Here is a 7,783-nt window from a genome sequence, read left to right on the forward strand (position 1 = left end):
TTTGATAGACAGCTTCAGTCACTCTCTTTTCTGAATATACCGTATTTTCCCGACGACTCGTCGATGCGGACGACTCGTCGAATTGCCCATTTTTAGCCAAAATTTTAACAAAATCCTACGATACGTCGATCTCAGACCATACGTCGATCTTATCACTTCAAAATGGCCTATAAAACTGCAGTAACATTATTAGTGTATGATGCCATGATGTCACCGATATTGCTACCAATTATTATTAATGATTAACATTTAAACAATTACGCTTTATAAGTATGCATCAAATTTTCAAATACCGGCAACTTCTACAAAGTCGCTTGCATTTTAAACAATTCCCGATATCGCGTGTTATGCAAAACTAAACTTACTTTGTCAGAAATATTTTATTCCCAAGCATTAAAATAAGTATCCACTCTGACTATCGCCAGTGTATTCGTCATTACGTAACCAGCCACATGTTGATTCGGCGCGTGGTCAATGTTTGTTTAACAATTTCCGGTGTCATAGGCATGCACCTGTGTCTTGTCGGACTTCAAAGGGGGGTCTCAAGTGCAGAAAGCTTAGCAATTACTATGATTTGATGAAACTTGTTTACTTTGTATCCAGTAATGCAGTTACACGCTATTGTTTTACATAGACACTGTTAGAAATAGATCGATCATTTGTACGACTTGATAATGACGATATACGACATACATACGTTTCCTAAAAAAATTATCTAACAATAATCAAAGAATTGGACAATAATTAATCAATGAACTATAATCACTCTTATAACGGTACTCTTTATATACACAGGGAGTGAAATTGCCGTAAAGATCTCAGCCTTAGGGCAAGATTATTAACACAACCGGTGTCAGCCTATTGTATAAACAGTAGTATTGATAATTGCCGATTACATATTTTAAGACTGAATTTGACCATTAAATATTTCTGATTTATACTTTCCACTAACAACTCTTTACAAATAAAATAATTAAATTTTAAGTTTTTTTAAATTAAAAAACATCCCCCAGACCTACTGCAATATTTTCTTCCATTCAAACTTGGTTTCAATTTTACTGCGCAATGTTATCTTCCTACTAGTGATACATAGAACCATGTGACGATGTGTTTATAAAAACGGAACGGTAAAACTTTTAATTGATTAAAGACAATGTAACATTTTTTAATAACTGTTGTTATTATTATGTATTTAGTGTTGACAGATGAGTGAAAATGATATAATAATTAAAGATAAACAGTGAATTGAACAACGTAATTTTCAATCACACAGCCAACTCAAGATGATTAAAACCAAGATTTTAAATGCTATTTTTAAAAAATTTCTGATATCGAGCCTACGACAAGTCGAACAAGACGATAAGTCGGGTGTTCTGCTTCAGAGGAAAAAAATACCGACTAATCGTCGGAAAAATACGGTATATAAATTGTCTCTTTCATTAAAATAATCAACAGCAGAACAAAAGAATAAGATTTATAAACATAATATATAACCCCACCCCAAAAACCATCCTTTGATGGTTTATCTTATCATGAAAAATTAATTTTTAAAAGAAGACAGCTTTTAAATTATGCAGTCAGTTTCAATCAAGTGTAAATATATGTAAAGAAGATTTTTAAATACTTGGCCATACCCTAGCTGAAGTAATAACCCATGCTTTGGGGGTCATGAAATACACAAATTTTGGTAGAGGTTTTTTTTTTATCTATATCAATATGTTGTCAGTTTCTATTCAGTGCCAGTAGAGGTAAAGAAGAAGAATTTTAAACATAATATATACCGTATTTTTCGGGGCATATGTCGATGTGGGGCATAGGCCGAATTGCTAATTTTTAGACAAAATTCAAGAAAAATCCTTAGACTAGCCTAATTGGGGGATAAGCCGATTTTCAATCGATGATTACTATAGTGAAAGTATGACCGCTGATTAAGAAAGTCACCGTATTAAGTATATACTTTCAGAATATCGATGTAGAAAGTCAAAAGAGTAATTAAAGTTATTAAATTTGCTTAACATATATATTTCAAGCAATTTTAAAAATTAATCTGTGTTTTGTGGCTGTTTGGTCTCTTCCGTATTCGTCGGTGTATCGTAATTTTACATAGCTTATTGCTAAATCTCATTTAATCAAGTTATACTTTGAAAGCTACTTGTAAATACGGGGTATGGAGTCCATTAGTCGTTATGCAGAGAAGTTGTAATGTTAAAAACACAGTTAATGCAATGAAGTGTAACGGTGTTCACTAGGCTACGTGCCCCCAGGCTGTGTTTTAGTCACAGGTTTCACACCTTTGTATATACACACGACACCAGAATACCGTTATTTCATCCAACAGAAAATTAATTGTAAAAACACATAGCATTTGATTTATTCTACACCCAAGACCAGTGATTCCTACGAACGCAGACATGAAGAATTCACCAAAATTTCGTCATATCACATTCTACTCGGTTTCATTTTCTTTTTTACTACGCAATAATAGTTTCCAGGGTTCATACACGAACGTGGGAAAAAATTCTTTTGATTGGGATTGAAAAGAAATACCTTGTACAATACTGTACATTTTATTACTCACGATGTCATTACAAAAATTATCAACGGGACAACTATCGAACAATAGTTCAAACGGATGAAAAAAAAACAACCCTCATAATAAATTGCTACAACAGTACAACGGATAAAAACAGTGGATTTTATATTTTACTGTTAAATTTTTTTAACTTTGAGTCCAAGAATAGCCGATCCCGGGGGATAGGCCGGGGCTCGCTCATCCGAGGACAAAAAATACCGGCCTATGCCCCGAAAATACGGTACCAAGATGTAATTATAATTGGGGCAATTATAAAGTCTCCCAAACGGACAAGGCCATCATTTGGAGTATGGATAACCCACATAGGTCAAACCTTACAGACAAAAAGATTAAGAACTTGATTATTTTTATTTCTGAAGTTTCATGATGTTCCCCAGGGGTCCTTTACTATATATCAGGTGAACCAACATGACCTAAGGAAGAAGAATATATATGGTGAAGGGGTGGGGATCTCCACCGTTTTCAAGATATTTGGGCACTTCCTGTTTGAGGGGGGTCAGGACAACCCCCAGGGCCCATAACCTACATACCCTTTGATGCCGCTTGACACAAGGAACAAGAATATACATGGTTTAGGGGTGGGGATCTTAACCATTTTCAAGTTATTTGGGCACTTCCTGTTTGAAGGTGGTCAGGACCAACACCCAGGGCCCATAACCTACATACTATTTGATGCTCCTTACACAGGAACAACAATATACATGGTTTAGGGATTCTAACAGTTTCTGAGATATATTGTCATTTCAAATTCCTGGGGGTGGGGATGACCCTAGGGGTCAGATCTAATAAACCCTATATATTGCCTGTAACAGTTAATATATGATTCCGAAAACCCTATATTATTATCTTTGTCCGTTTTCAAGTTGTAACCATTTACAATAGAGTCTACGATTTTTCCCATAAGGTTCAATGTTAAACCCCACCACCTTTTGACACCCCAGGAAAGTGGTTGGCCAACCCCAAGTGAGAAAAATCAAACCAGCATGCACATGCAGGCCTATTGTATCCTAGAAATTTGTACAATTCTTTTCAGTCATCTCTGATAAACGCGACGAACAAGTTCAGAGTAGGAAAGAAGAAAAAGAAGAAGAACCGTACAAAAACAATATGTCTCCAAACTTCGTTTGGGAGACTTAATACCACTATGACTGTTTTGGCCTGCCCTAGGGCCAACACCCCTACCTTGGCCAATGGGGGCCTGAAATTTACAATTTTGGTAGATGGCTTTATTTTCTTCATTGATATGCAGCCAGTTTTTATTCAGTATCAGCAGAAGAAAAGATGATGGTTTTTAAACATTATCTACAGTCACACTATATGACTATTAAATTAGCCCTTCCCTAGATTAAAAACCCCTACCCCAAGGCACATGAAATTCACTATTTTTGAAGAGGGCTTCCTGGTCTTCATAACTATGAACTCATATTTTCTTTTAGATGTGCAGAGGTACAGTCGAGAAGAAGACTTTAAATCAAAGTACTGAAGTACTGAAAGCCGGGCTCTTTTGATATGTGTTTATGTATATGGTGTTGTAAAGACTGAAAATCTCTCTCTCTCTCTCTCTCTCTCTCTCTCTCTCTCTCTCTCTCTCTCTCATGCTTTTAATGTCGGCAAAGCGTCAGAGAGCAACCAAATTTTGTAAGCGGCTATAAACGAAAATATGTCTGTCTAGTAGAAAAAAATTCAACAATTGCTGCCTTGAATTTTGCAACAAGCGTTATAAATTCAAATCCGATTTCTTCACTGCGCAGCAAAGTACTTCATGGAAATTCATGCGCATGTGGTATGTGTCCAAAATGCATAGCCTGTTTTTAAAACACGTAATTAATAAGAAAACTAAAAAAGATAGACAATACTTTTGAAATTAAAAAAAACAAAACAAAAAAAACCCAACCCTTTTGACAAAACGTGGCTCTTTGTGTAACTAATCGGTATAGCAGAAGCTTTTACTTTGATGCTGTTCGGTTTGTTGTTTACTTTTGAAGTTGTGCTATTTATAGTAACATTGGCAATTTGCCTGCCTACAGCCAGGACTCTGCTTTCAGCAGAGCCCGGCTAAAAATGGTCAAGTATTGACTATTTAAGGTATCACAACACTATTTTTTCGAAGGTTCACGTCAAAACATGGCTGAGTGAAAATAATTCCCAAATTCCCCTTCGATTTTAGGAGTTTTCCGCCAGCGACAGGGACTGTACTTTTTTATGAGATAAAAAACAACGTGTAAAATGCCTGATTTTCCCACCTTTGTAAAAATACGAGGTCACTTGAATTTTTGATGCCAGTTGTTTAGGCAGGGGGGTGAAAGGGCTCGGACAATATGATTTTCAAGCACATGTGTAACTTTGATGTAAACAAACTCTCGTGCCTTTGTGGATGGCTGTGTGTTTTTTGCTACTAAATTGGTTAGGAACAATTGTTTTCAAAGTTGTAAAGAGGAATTTTCCCAGAAGTTTGTTTTAAACTTGCTACCCGTATCTAAAGTTGCGTAATTTTGGTAAGAATATAAAGTAAAAATTAATAGTGTTGTGCAACCTGAAGGAAAATTGTTATGATGTGTTTTAAGTCATAAAGTGGAGTTTTTTGGCGTTCTATCGATGTGTGTAGATTAGAAATCACCAACAATGAGCCTTTGTGTCCGGCACCTCTCTTATTTTGCTGTCAATGGCGCATACAAAATTAGCCCAGATTTCCTCTGAAATTTCGTAGAACATCAAACAGCGATCCGATTATATAGTGTATCGGACCGTCCAAACTGCCCCAAAAATATACAGCAGCTTATCTAGAAAGTTGGTTTTATCGTCGTAAACCAAAAAAGCTTCTATGTAATACGAATTTTTTGTAAAATGAGTTATTTAGACGCTTGTATGGTATACAGAATCTATAAAAGTATGCCCCTAAAACGCCAATATTAAAGTGAAATATGAATTTAGATATGATTCAGCACCCGCATTAGTTTTATTAGAACCCGACAATGCTAATTTATATGAAAATGCACACCAATTCTTTAAAATTGAATAATATAACGGCAGTTTTTCAACCCCTCCCCCAAAAGGCAAGGTTCCCTAAACTTGTACATGTATATAGTCTCGGGTGGTCATGATATAAACAAGTTTGCTATGTCTTGTGAATAGACATGCATATTTGCACAAATTAGAACCAAGAAAATCATTCAAAATTAACACGCCGTGAAATTACATACAGTATAACTTTGAACATATTTTCATAAATCAGAGGCCACCGCGAGCACCATGGTTTTAATAAGCGCTCATAACTTTTTGATATAGCTACAGAATTCAGTAAAACTTTCCACATGTGTTCCACAATAAATGTTTTTGTGTTTTCAGATTTTATTTTTGCGAGTGTAAAATAATAGATTACTTGCAGGTATCACAACACTATTTTTTCGAAGGTTCACGTCAAAACATGGCTGAGTGAAAATAATTCCCAAATTCCCCTTCGTTTTTAGGAGTTTTCCGCCAGCGACAGGGACTGTACTTTTTTATGAGATAAAAACAACGTGTAAAATGCCTGATTTTCCCACCTTTGTAAAAATACGAGGTCACTTGAATTTTTGATGCCAGTTGTTTAGGCAGGGGGGTGAAAGGGCTCGGACATGATTTTCAAGCACATGTGTAACTTTGATGTAAACAAACTCTCGTGCCTTTGTGGAGGGCTGTGTGTTTTTTGCTACTTAATTGGTGAGGAACAATTGTTTTAAAAGTTGTAAAGAGGAATTTTCCCAGAAGTTTGTTTTAAACTTGCTACCCGTATCTAAAGTTGCGTAATTTTGGTAAGAATATATAGTAAAAATTAATATTGTTGTGCAACTTTTAATTGGCCCTGCTCCTAAGCCCCTTGTGGGGCAAGAGTCATAAAATTAACAATTTATCTGACATGAGCCAGAAGAATATAGATGGTTTGAGATGTATTAAAATTACTATATATGCACCTTAACATTGATGGGCAAGCATTTGTAATAATTTATGGGTAGTGATAGTAATTTCAAGCTAAATGCAATTTCATTCTAATTGTTGTTTTCAAGGTATATATAATGTTAAATAAAATAATTTATACATGTAAAATTTAGTGACTTTTTATACAAATCAAATAGGGTCAAGCAGTGTGTGTGTTGTAAAGGGGGGGGGGGGGGGGGGGGGGGGGTGGGGGAAAGCTTAAATAGTGTTCACCAGTACACCTGCAGACCATACTATACAATTACAACTTATCCATGCATGGCTAACTCAGTGAATCCATTGGCTATTATTACAGTGAACACTTCTCCCTGTGATTTAAATACCCAGTCACTAAGAATTAGAACTCATTGCTGAGGACATTTACAGCAGATATCATTGCTGAAGAAATCAGAGTGTAAGGTATTTTTTTAAAAGTCTTATTTTCTACATGGGGATCAATAACTAATATTCATGTTAAAATTGACAACAACAAATAATTTAATGTTTATCCTCCACATCAACCCCCGCAATCAAACCTGGTTCTAAAGATTTTTATATATATACCGGTAGTCACCCGTACCAAACATTCTAACAAATGCTCATGAGCAGCTCATGAGAAGCACATGAGAATCTAGTAAGAAATGTATGCAAATTAGGTAGGAATTCATTTTGCTCATGTGCAGATTGTTAGTCTCTGTTAGGGAGGAAAATACTAACCAAAATGCACATGTGCAAAACTTTGCTCACCTGATTGCTCATGAGCAAAATTCTATTCGAATTGCTCACGTAAGCAACAGGCTATACAGATACATTGACGGTAGATTTTTTTTCTAAGTTCAACTTTCTCACGTGAGCAAGTGTTTAGGAAATTGGACTTAGTCAGTATATGCAGTATCAAAGTTAAATCAAAATGAAAGAAAAAAAAATTTACGTCCTTTTTCCTCACGTAAGCAATTGCAAAATTTTGTTAACAAGTACATTTTGACACCCTCTCCCCCACCCCATTTTTTTTCGTGAACACCAAACTGTCAGGTTTTTTTTTTTTTTTTTTGGTAACGTTATATTCTTTTTTTCCTAAATTGAATTATCACTCAACTTACTATTTAGATATGAGAATCTGACAAAACCGCTTGATATTGTGATTTTTCGTACGCTGTTTGTTTCTACTTTTACTTTTGTTTTAATGTAAAGTTACCCGCTAGTCTGGTTCTCGCTTCCGCCCAAAACGAAGTAAAT

The sequence above is a fragment of the Crassostrea angulata genome, chromosome 8 (genome assembly GCF_025612915.1).
Source record: "Crassostrea angulata isolate pt1a10 chromosome 8, ASM2561291v2, whole genome shotgun sequence".
In the NCBI taxonomy this organism is placed as follows: Eukaryota; Metazoa; Mollusca; class Bivalvia; order Ostreida; family Ostreidae; genus Magallana; species Magallana angulata.